General features: G+C 37.5%; 1 pseudogene; it reads right to left on the bottom strand.

Annotated features, from left to right (window-relative positions):
* Nucleotides 1-10293: 10293 nt before the first annotated feature.
* LOC110307535 (putative coiled-coil-helix-coiled-coil-helix domain-containing protein CHCHD2P9, mitochondrial pseudogene) lies at nucleotides 10294-10756 on the bottom strand (annotated as a pseudogene).
* Nucleotides 10757-10999: the final 243 nt, after the last annotated feature.

Below are 10999 nucleotides of genomic sequence, written 5' to 3'. Positions count from 1 at the left end.
CTCTTAAGCACAGGATCAGCAAACAAGGCAAAGTAGAATCATATGCTGATCCATCCAGGATCTAGCTTTGCTCAGTAAAGAACGGAAAAACAGAGAAATGACTACACTGAAGGGGAACCTGGTAAGCATGGAATGTGGACTCCATCCTCAGGAAGCCACGAGGGCTGAGTGCTCAGGGACAGCACACTAGTTGCTCTTTTATTGTCCTTAGGCACTCATTGCATTTTCCTATGAGAAAATTATACTAGATGATCTTTTACCTATAAAGCCTGAGTAGTATCTTTAAAGCTGATTAGCTCACATGCCCTATAACACTATTCTAGTTGGCTTTTCTCTCTTTTTAAAAGTATGCTAGCTACTGACAAAGCTTCCCCATACTCAAGCAAAATAGAGTTTCCAAATACATACATGAAAAACAGTATGTCATAAAATTATTAGAAAAGAAGTATTTATGAAAATATGACCTTATAAAGTTAATAATTTCCTTCGCTCATCTTTATATATTATCTATTTATCATCTGTGTTGCCTACCAAATTTATTTTTGATACAAGGTCCACAATGTAGTAGTTCTGTTTGGCCTATAACTCACTGTGTAGACCAGGCTGGCCTCAACTCACAAAGATTGCCCTGCCTCTGCCTCTTAAGTGTTTAGATTAAGAGTGTGTGACACATCTGGATATCATCTATATAATTTAGATATCCCACCAACATGAAAACTGCAACAGCTACTAGAAAACAACAATTTGTGTTCTCATGCAACTATCCTACAATTTAAAAGAAATCAACACCAAAACTCATGCAGATATAATTAATCACACTTTACATCAAAATTAACAGAAAGAGCCAAGGAATAGGGGGAAAAGTGTAATACAATTCACTGATGATTAAAGTAATGAAGATTTAATCACTATATAAGCATATCATAATCTATTATATTTCAAATGTTTTCAGTGTTATTTTTAGTGAGAGGGTAGAGTTCATATTCTTGTGCTCCTACTAAGCCTATAATGTTAAACTTTTTAGAAAACTGAAAATTCATATTTCTCAGAGTTACAAGTAAACCTACTGGGTAGAAAAATTCTCATTTTGCAAATAGTTTTCTACATACATGCCCTCAAAGGATTGGATTTAATGATATTCAGGAACACTGATAACATATTTGGCACTTAGAGCTGTCCTCAAGTCCATGTGCTACCAGAACTGCATAGCCATTAGAAAACCAGTATGATAGGGGAATGAAATGCTCTGGTGTTTTAAATAACATAGAGGTAGAGTTTGGTATATAACTCACAGTTAACTTACATTCAACATTAGTGAAGCACTTGATAAAATCCCCACCTTTGTGGGGAGAAAGAAAGCAGTAGGTTCTTTCATATCTGATGATGCAGATAACATGAGATAATGTTGAATAAAGGAATGTTACATAACATTATGTACCCAAGGCATAAGTGATATAATCTCATTTAAATAGGAGCATTTTTATATGAAAAACAAAATACATGTTTATTTAGAGAAAATTGTTATCTATGGGGAGAGAAAGTTTTATGAAATTATTGTATGCTTTTCTTGTTTTAAGCTTGTGGTTTTAGTGAATTACATTACATGTATAGTGAATGCTGAGTTTAAAGGAATTATAGCAGAAGACTCACTGAGCTAGAGAGTGTTGGTAAGCTAAGAAGAAAATTTGGATGTCATAAATCAAGGAAAAAGTAGCTTGATATATATATTTTTTACAAATTATGATTTTTCCATTTGAGAGCTAATATTTATTCAAAAAACGAAAAAGTGAAATCTACACCCCTTACTCAGACACACACAGATGCATACACATTCTGCTACACCTGAATTCATAACAGTAGTAGCTGTTGATATTCAGTAAGTCCAACATAGATACTCCATGATCTCTTGGTACCACCTTTGATTAGGAGATGAATATTAAACATGAAGTATTTTTTCATTTCTTTGGAAAGATCAAATTCAACAAGATTACTTCAGAATTTGATATAGTTAAAATTATTCTCCAAGAAGCAAACAACCAAGGGATATATAACTCATCTTCTCAGTAGATACTTTGTTCTTCTCTTTGACCTCTACTCTAGAGTTAGATGCAGGGTTATGAGAACTGTACCCAAGTATGCCCACGGGGGTTTTTTCAACTGTTATAGGAAAGGAAGAATCTTAAATTTGCAAACCAAAAAAATCTAGATTTCAAATTTGTTTTTGTTTATGTTGCTTAGTCAAATTACCTCAACTCTATAAACCTTGGCTCTTCTTATACATCTTAGGAATGATATTTTCTCAGTTGATCAGCTCTGTTTCAAAGCACCCATGCCCCCAAAGATCGCTTTAAATATTCAATCTTTTCATTTCTTTGATTGACTAGGCTACCTCTGGAAATAAAAAAGTAAAAGTTCAGAAAGAAAAAGTCTTAAAATACACACCATATAGTGAAAGCTTTGTATTTACATAGCTACTTTTTAAATTCACAATAAGGTGTTTCTGCTAAATAATAAGTGAATTGTATTAATCAACTTTTGATGAATATAAGCTGAAGCTGAAGTATTTTAAATAAAAACATACCTATAGAAATATTACAGCTATAGCATATGTATACAATAAACTATACTGAGAAATCTAGATTAAGCTAAGTTTGATTGACATGATAATTGTAGTTAATTAGTTTATTTATTTTTTTGCTTTAACATTCCAATTTCACCCTTACCCCATTCCTTCTTTCTTCCAGCCCTACCCTTACAAATGCTCCACCCCATTATTCCATCTCCTTCTCTTCAGCAAAGGAGAAGCCCCCTCCTCCGTCTGTTACTATTCCACCCCAGGACCTCTAGACAAAGTAGTTCTAAGTGAGAACCTTAGTTAGCATCCCCAGAACCCATATAAAGCTGGGCATGGCAGTCTGAATTTGTAATCCCACTGTTTCTACAGAAAGGTGGAGAAAAGAGAAGCACCAGAAGCCTGTGGAATCTTGTCACAGTGCAACAGCAAACAGCAAAGAGACGCTGCTTCTAACAAAGTACAATAGGGAGAATAACACAGTAAAGACTTCCTCCTCCTCCTCCTTCTCTCTCTCTCTCTCACACACACACACACACACACACACACACATGCACAACACACACATATATAATATTGCTTGCATGTGCTAGCAATCACATATAAATAAACAACTCTCTTATTCTGTCTCTTTCGGTGGCACACACAAACACAAACACACACACAAACACACACACACACACACACACACACAGAGAGAGAGAGAGAGAGAGAGAGAGAGAGAGAGAGAGAGAGAAGTAGTTCTATTTTCATTCCATTTAGCTTATATCACTTAAATTTTTGAATAATAATCAGAAATTCAAGATTCAAAAGTGTGTTCAGATAGTAGACAATAAAGATTTATTCAAATTAAATGTAGTTTTCACACCTGAAGACAAAGCATCTTCCTGCCTCATATAGAGAGCACACTGTATCATTCTCTCTCAGAACTGTTGATTCTAAATAAGTGTCATATTGATAGCTATAGTGTTTGTCTTTGCTACATTTAGATTTCAGAAGAATGCCACAGTAATACTGCAATTAATTATTCATAGAAAATAGTCAAATTTTGAGAATGGGGTAATTATTGCAATATAACCTACAGCAATGATAATAACAGCCATATATTCATGGTCATGTACTTCGCAGTATTATATATGTAATTTTAATGAATAGGGAAAGTGTGAGAATTTCAGCAAGTATATTAGAAGATTCACTCAGCAATGTTGCATGAATAAATATTATTCAATTTTTATATCATAACCAAAGGAAAAAATTGGGTTGAGTGTTACTGATTTAATGCATTATCTTCCCTGAATAGGCACAACATCAACACAGTTTGGGAATTTAGCAAGAATTTCTCAAATAGATCCTATGAGCCTCCTTGTCAGGCCTACTTACTCCGGTTCATTGGAGATTCACTAAATTCAGAAGATGTGCAAATGAGTAAATACTCCATTTTGCATGAAAACCCTTTTTTGGAAACAGTATCATTCTCTTATTCTTTTGGGGATGCTGTGACAAACTTCAACCAACTGGGAGAACTATAAACAACAGAAATTCTCTCCTCACAGATCAGAAGCTGTGAAGTCCAAGAGGGTGGATGATTGACTGTGGTAAGGTCTCAAATGCTAGTAGTTTGATGAAGTGTTCTACTGTGCCTTTATATAATGGAAAGAGAAAAAAAAAAAAACTAAATCTCAACAATGACATTCTACATTCATGAGCTTGTACAATTCCAATGGTTAAACCTCCAAATTCTGTCATGTTTGTGTTTATGTATTAACATATGAATTATGGTGTGATGTAGAGATGGTGCACAAAGCGTATGATCTTAGCATTCCACTACATGTCTTAGGTAGGGTTGTTATTGTTTGTAAAATACCATGATCAAAAGCAACTTGGAGAGGAAAATGGTTTCTTTGATTTAATTTTCCACATTGAAATTTCTCATTAAAGGAAGTCAGGACAGGAACTCAAACAGGGTAGGAACCTGGAAGCAGGAGATGAGACAGAGGTCATGGAGAAGTACTGCTTGCTTTCTTGCTCCACAATGGGTATATGGAAGACATCAGTGATTTGAACCATGTAGCCTTGCTCTTGATAAAAATTCATGCTGGAGAGAACGTGGAGCTGGGGAACACTCCTCTATTGCTGCTGGGGGTACATACTTGTACAAACACTTTAGAAATCAATGTAGCATTTTCTCAGAAAATTGGCAATAATTCTACCTCAAGATACAGATATACCATTCTTGGGCATATTCCCCATATTAACTATGTCATATCACAAAAACATTTACTCAACAATGTTCATAGCATTTTTATTCATAGTATTCAGAAAACTGGAAACAACCTAGATGTCCCTCAACTTAACAATGGATAAAGTAAATGTGGTACATTTACAAAAGGGAGTATTTATTAGTCAACCATTAAAAACAATGACATCATGAAATTTGCACGTAAGTCAATGGAACTAGAAAAGTGCATCCTAAGTGAGATAACCCAGACCTGGAAAGAACAAGATGGTATGTATTTATAAGTGGATATAAGTCATAAAATGCTGGATAACCTTGCTATAAACCACAGACCCCAAGAAGCTATGTAGCAAGGAGTCACATGGTGGTTGATTGAAACTCACTGAGAAAGAGAAATAGTGTACACATAAGGTATAGATGGATTAGGTGGAGAAGGATTAATAAAGGAAACTGGAGTGATGAGGTAGGGGGAGGACATGGTGACAGTCAAATATATTAGGTGGTGGGTTATCTCTGGGACTAGCTAGAAACCTAGTGTCATAGTTTCTAATCTCAGCATTCAGGAGACAGAGCCAAGCAGATCTCTGAGTTCAAGGTTAATTTCCAGGACAGTTCCACACCTTGACTTAAGCTGTTCTTTAGGGAAATTGCTCAGTACCAGGCTGACTTTGAACTCAGAGACATGGTTGTCTCTGTTTCCTAGGATTAAAGGTGTATGCCACCATGGCTGGACCTAAGCTTTTCATTATGGAACTTAATCAAGTTGATAACCAAGAATAGCCATCACAATCTATCCCTTGGCAATTTGATACATATTCATATTTCCTTATGTCCAAATGGAAACAATAACCAAGTCATAATAATGCCTAACACGATATAACTACCCCTCATATCAATGCAAGTGTATACATTTAGCTGGTTCGGATCTTGCCCTGAGGTCACCACTCCCTTAATCTGTTTATCTCCCTAAGAATAGGATTCGGCTCCATTTTGCTTCCTGGTGCTACTTTATTACTTGAACTTTTCTAAGGTTCCTTTCTAAGCTTGCTACACTTGATCAAAATCCTCTTCATGAGAGTAAATAAGATTTCAAAGTCTATGCTGGACTTTTCTAAGACTTCTTTCCTCAATGGAATTAGTCTAATTCTTTCCACCTTAGCCTTAGCCTCATTCAGACTCTTCAGACAAGGGCAAAAAGAAGCCACATTTTTCCTCAAAACATCCTAAGAAAGGTCTCCAAGCAACATACTTAAATTCCTCTCCTGTGAAACATCACTCCCTCTCATAATCCTTTCCCTATCCCCCATCCCCTATTCCTCTGAGAGGGTGGGAACCCTGTGGGCATCTCCCTACTCTGGCACATCAAGTCTCTGCAAGGCTAGGCACATCCTGTCCCACTAAATCCAGACAAGGCAGCCCCGCTTGTAGAACATATCCCATAGATAGGCAACATATTTGGGGATAACACCCATTCCAGTTGTTCAGGTCTCACATGAAGACAAAGCTGCACATCTGGAACACATGTGCAGGGAGGCCTAGATCCACCATGTATATTGCCTTTTCTGCCTCTGACTGGGAAAATTAATCCATCAATGTCTGCTTAACTAGCAGTGATTTCCCTGAAGGAGATGTCATGTAAGACAATAATGATGTCTCTCCAGGCCCACCAATAGTTGTCTCTAAAGCTGTAACCATACTAAGGCTAAGTAGTAGGATACTAGCGAGGAGATAGCAAGTGTAGTCCATGAGGAGATATGCTACAATACTGGAGAACTTAATGAATTTACTAATTCTTTTAAGCAGGAGTCTGGGGAATGAATACAAAGAGGAATTGATTTAAGGGTTTAAGAATGTGGGATGATGGTAGAAGCAACATAAAACTAGATCAGGCTGGGTTTATTGATAAGGGCCCACTGATTAGAGATACTTGGTTTAATAGAAGAGCTTGCACACTTTAAAATGATGTGAACGTTTGTTTGAACTGTTGGCTGAAGTATTTGCCAAAATATGACCTACTGAAAAAAGAGTAGGAGATACATGGTATCTCTTCATTATGTAAAACTCAGTCCTCCATGGCACAAAGGCTCAGAAGACTTGACTCTACTAGTTCTGTAAGTCACAGAATTCTGAGAAGTGTACCAGTATACTTGAAGAGCTTTGTTGTTGCCCCTTTGCATGTGTCAGACTTTTGGTTTGGAGAAACTACTGGTCAGTTGGATGAATTTAAGGCAGTGGGTTTATTGGGTCTAAAATTAGACGAGGCCAGGTGGCAGCACCAAATCACCAAAGGCAAGATTATTATAGTTATCAAAATAGGCTATATACATAAAGGAGTGTCTATACTGGCCTGACCCATATTGAACAACTGGACAACACAGGCAATATTATTGTTATGGTGTCATGACTCATAGGAACCTCTAGTATTGGCAATCAATGTTTTTATACATGAAATAGAGAAAAAGCGTACTGCTTTTTTGTTTGATCTGTTTAAGCAGAACAGTTTTTCAAATGAATAAAGGAAACTTACATTGAATAATGACAAAAGGAACTCTCAGCCCATGAGCCAATTTTCAGATGTGAGCCAATTTGCAGATTCTGAATCCCTCGGGATAACCTTGTTGACTTAAGGAAGGCTTGATAAAATACCTAAAAGTTTTATGGTTATCCTTTCCCCATTCCGTCCCTAGTGACCTTTTAGCCACTTAAGAGTAACATTACACTGAATGAAAGGAAATAATCATACTTTCTGGGGTCTATTGTATACTAGTTCTTAATTGATACTGATTCTAGGAGACTTCAGAAAACATTGTGGTTCTCTAATTAAAGTATGTGTTTGTGGAGATCAGGTGATTAACAGAGTTTGAGTTGAAATCCAACTTATAGCAGGTCCAGTGGGTCATCAAAATCCATCTTGTGGTTATTTACCCAGTCCTAGAATGTATAATTGGGAAAGACATACTTAGAAGTTGGCAGGATTCTTACATTGGTTCCTTGACCTTTAGAATGAGGGTTGTTATGGTTAGAAAAGCTAAATGGAAGCCTTTAGAGTTAACTCTGCCAGAGAAAATAGTGAATTCCAAACAGTGCTACACCTCTGGAGGAACTGTAAAAATCAGTGCTCCCATCAAGGACTTAGAAACTGCATTATTTAAAAATAGTGAGGAAGATATCTGGAACAGAAGTTTCTGGAGGGATCTCTCCAAATGGGCAAAGGATGCAAGGATAGTTATTTCCCTTATTAGTGCTCATCAAAAAGTGACTTCAGCAAAGGAGGAGTTTAGTAATAAAATAGGTAAGATAACCTGTTATGTGAACAGTAGCCATTTTCTCCAGTCACTCTTATCACTACAAAATAAACCAGTAAACAAAGTGGCCAAGAGATGGAGGTTATGTAGGTGCTGACATAGACTGTCATTAACTGAGTCTAAAATGGCTACAAATGCTGCTGAGTGCTAGAACTGCTAATGGCAGAGACCAACAATGAGCCCTAGATATGTCATCATTTCTCCCCAGCATGACCACCCAAAGACCTGGTGGCAGATTAACTACATTGGATCATTTTCTTCATGGAAATGACAATTCTTTCTCCTTACTGGAGTAGATACTTATTCTGATTATGGAAACTCCTTTCCTGCATGCAATGCCTCTGACGAAACCAGCACACATGTACCATATCTACTGCCATGGTATTCCACACAGTATTGCTTCGGACCAAGAAACTCACTGACTTCTCTGACTCATAGTCAGAGAAGCATGACAGTGGTCCCGAGCTAATGGAATCCACTGGTCTTACCAGGTTACTCACCACTCTGGAACAGCAGACCTGATACAAAGATAGAACATTTTTTTGAAGACACAGTTGTGCCATTTAGGAAACAGCATCCTGAGGGGTTGAGGCAGAGTTATCCAGAAGGTGGTATATGCTTTGAATCAACTTATTATGTATGGTATTTATCATAGCCTAGATCCACAAGTCACAGAATCAAGGTGTGGAAAAGAGAATTTCCAGTCACTATTAACCCTAGTGAACCACTAGGAAAACATTTTGCTTTCTGTTCTGCTGGCCTACAAATTTTGTTTTCAGAGTAGGGATAACTCCTTCCAAGAGACAAAAGCATTCCATTGAATTTGAAGCTCAGAGTTTCCCTGGACACTTTAGGCTTCTGATGCCATTAACCCAACAGTCTACAAAAAGGGAATAATAGTGATTGGGAGATTATTGATAAAGATTACCAAAGGAAATTGGATTTGTCTTCCACAATGGATGTAAGAAAGATTATGCCTGGAGTTCAGAAGATCCTTTAGGGCCACCTTTTGGTCCTACCATGCCCTGTGATTAAACTCAATGGGAAACTACAACACAATCCAAGCAGGATGAGAAGGAGCACAGAACCTTTGGGAAAATAGCCAAAACCTGCTGAGGTACTTATGAAGGGTAGAGGAAATACAGAATGGGTAACAGAAGAAGGCAATTACAAATATCAGCTAAGGCTATGTGACAATTTGTAGAAATTAGGATTATAATTGGCATGAGTGTGTCAGTCATTTTTTGTTAAGAATGTGTTTTTACAAATATCTGTGTTTTCTTTCCTTGATTTCTTTACAATGTGATATAACATCAATTAAGGGAATATAAGTGGTATTCATATTTAAAATTTAAAATAGAAAAATTATTCCCCTTCAAAAGACCATTGTTAACTATTCTGATATTTAGTGTGTTTGCAGTTGTGTATTGTATAATTATATTGTTACCTATAATTCTAACCTGAGCATTGCTTTCCTTTGGAAATTAAATGTGATGTGATTGTGCATCGAGTTACTAAGGGGTGGAATTATGATGGTTAGAATTGCTTGTCATAAGCCGGGCGTGGTGGCGCACGCCTTTAATCCCAGCACTCGGGAGGCAGAGGCAGGCGGATTTCTGAGTTCGAGGCCAGCCTGGTCTACAAAGTGAGTTCCAGGACAGCCAGGGCTATACAGAGAAACCCTGTCTCAAAAAACCAAAAAAAAAAAAAAAAGAATTGCTTGTCATGTTGACTACAGCTAGAATGTATGAAAACCAGTTGGCTGTGTAGCACCTGTGAGGGACGTTTTCCTTAAGTAAATAATTTTAAGTGGTACTTCACACATTTTCCCTTTTATTGAAAATAGGGTTGGTGAGCAGGGGGAGGTGGAGGGGATAGGGGGTTTTCGGAGGGGAAACCAGGAAAGGTGATAACATTTGAAATGTAAATAAAACAAATATCTAATAAATAAAAAATATTTTTTTCAGAATAAACCAATTTATTTTTTGTTAACTCCACAATCACAATACAGTTAGTTCAAGGAGGCCAAACACTTGGCCAGTAACCAACACTACAAGCTTCAGTAATCATTTATAGTTAGATGTCTTTCACAGCCATTCCAAAGCAATGGAGCTATTAGAAATATAGGGGTCCACATTTGTACTATCAATTATACAGAACCAATTTTACATCACTTCAGCTTGAATTTCTTGATTAGATTAAACCATTTGCAATCCTGCACTGCCTCAGTACCTCGTTGAAGCCCTCACAGAGTTTGACATGGCTCTGGTTCTGAGCATACTCCAGAAACTGCTTGATCTCTAGAAAGCAAGTTCCAAAGGACCTCTGGTTCTGCAGCTGGGCTCCCTGAGGCTCCTGGTAAGTGATGTCAGGTTTTGCAGACTCATCATTACCACCTCTGCTGAAGCCCCCAGTGTTAGTGTGACCCAGGGTGTGCCCCACTTCAGAGCCCATAGCTGCACTGGCTACAGTGGAAGCCATCTGGGCCATCAGGCTAGGTTGCTGGGATGCATCTGCTGCAGATGGTGCAGCTGCTGCTGGAGGCTGAGCTGCAGGTGCTCTTCTGGGAGCAGCCCTCATCTGAGAGGCCCAGCTGCCCAGAGGAGTCACCTTGGAAGTTCGGTTTCAGCTTCCATGCAGCATCCCAACTGCTTGTAGTCTCAGCGTTCAGTGAAGACAAACTGCCGAAAATATTTTTTAGCATATCATAAATCTTCCTCCTTTACTCCTTTCAGTTCCTCCTCATCTGTTCTACCATCCCGATCCAACCCCAGTTCTGTCTCTCATTAAAATACAAACAGGCTTCTAAGAGATAATAATAATAATAATAATAATAATAATAATAATAATAATAAAATAAAGTGAAATAAAATAAAAACCCACACA

The sequence above is a fragment of the Mus caroli genome, unplaced genomic scaffold, assembly GCF_978045245.1.
Source record: "Mus caroli unplaced genomic scaffold, Mus_caroli_1 scaffold_15, whole genome shotgun sequence".
Classification (NCBI taxonomy): Eukaryota; Metazoa; Chordata; class Mammalia; order Rodentia; family Muridae; genus Mus; species Mus caroli.
Note: the sequence above shows the minus strand (reverse complement) of the source record. Positions and strands in the feature narration are given on the sequence as shown.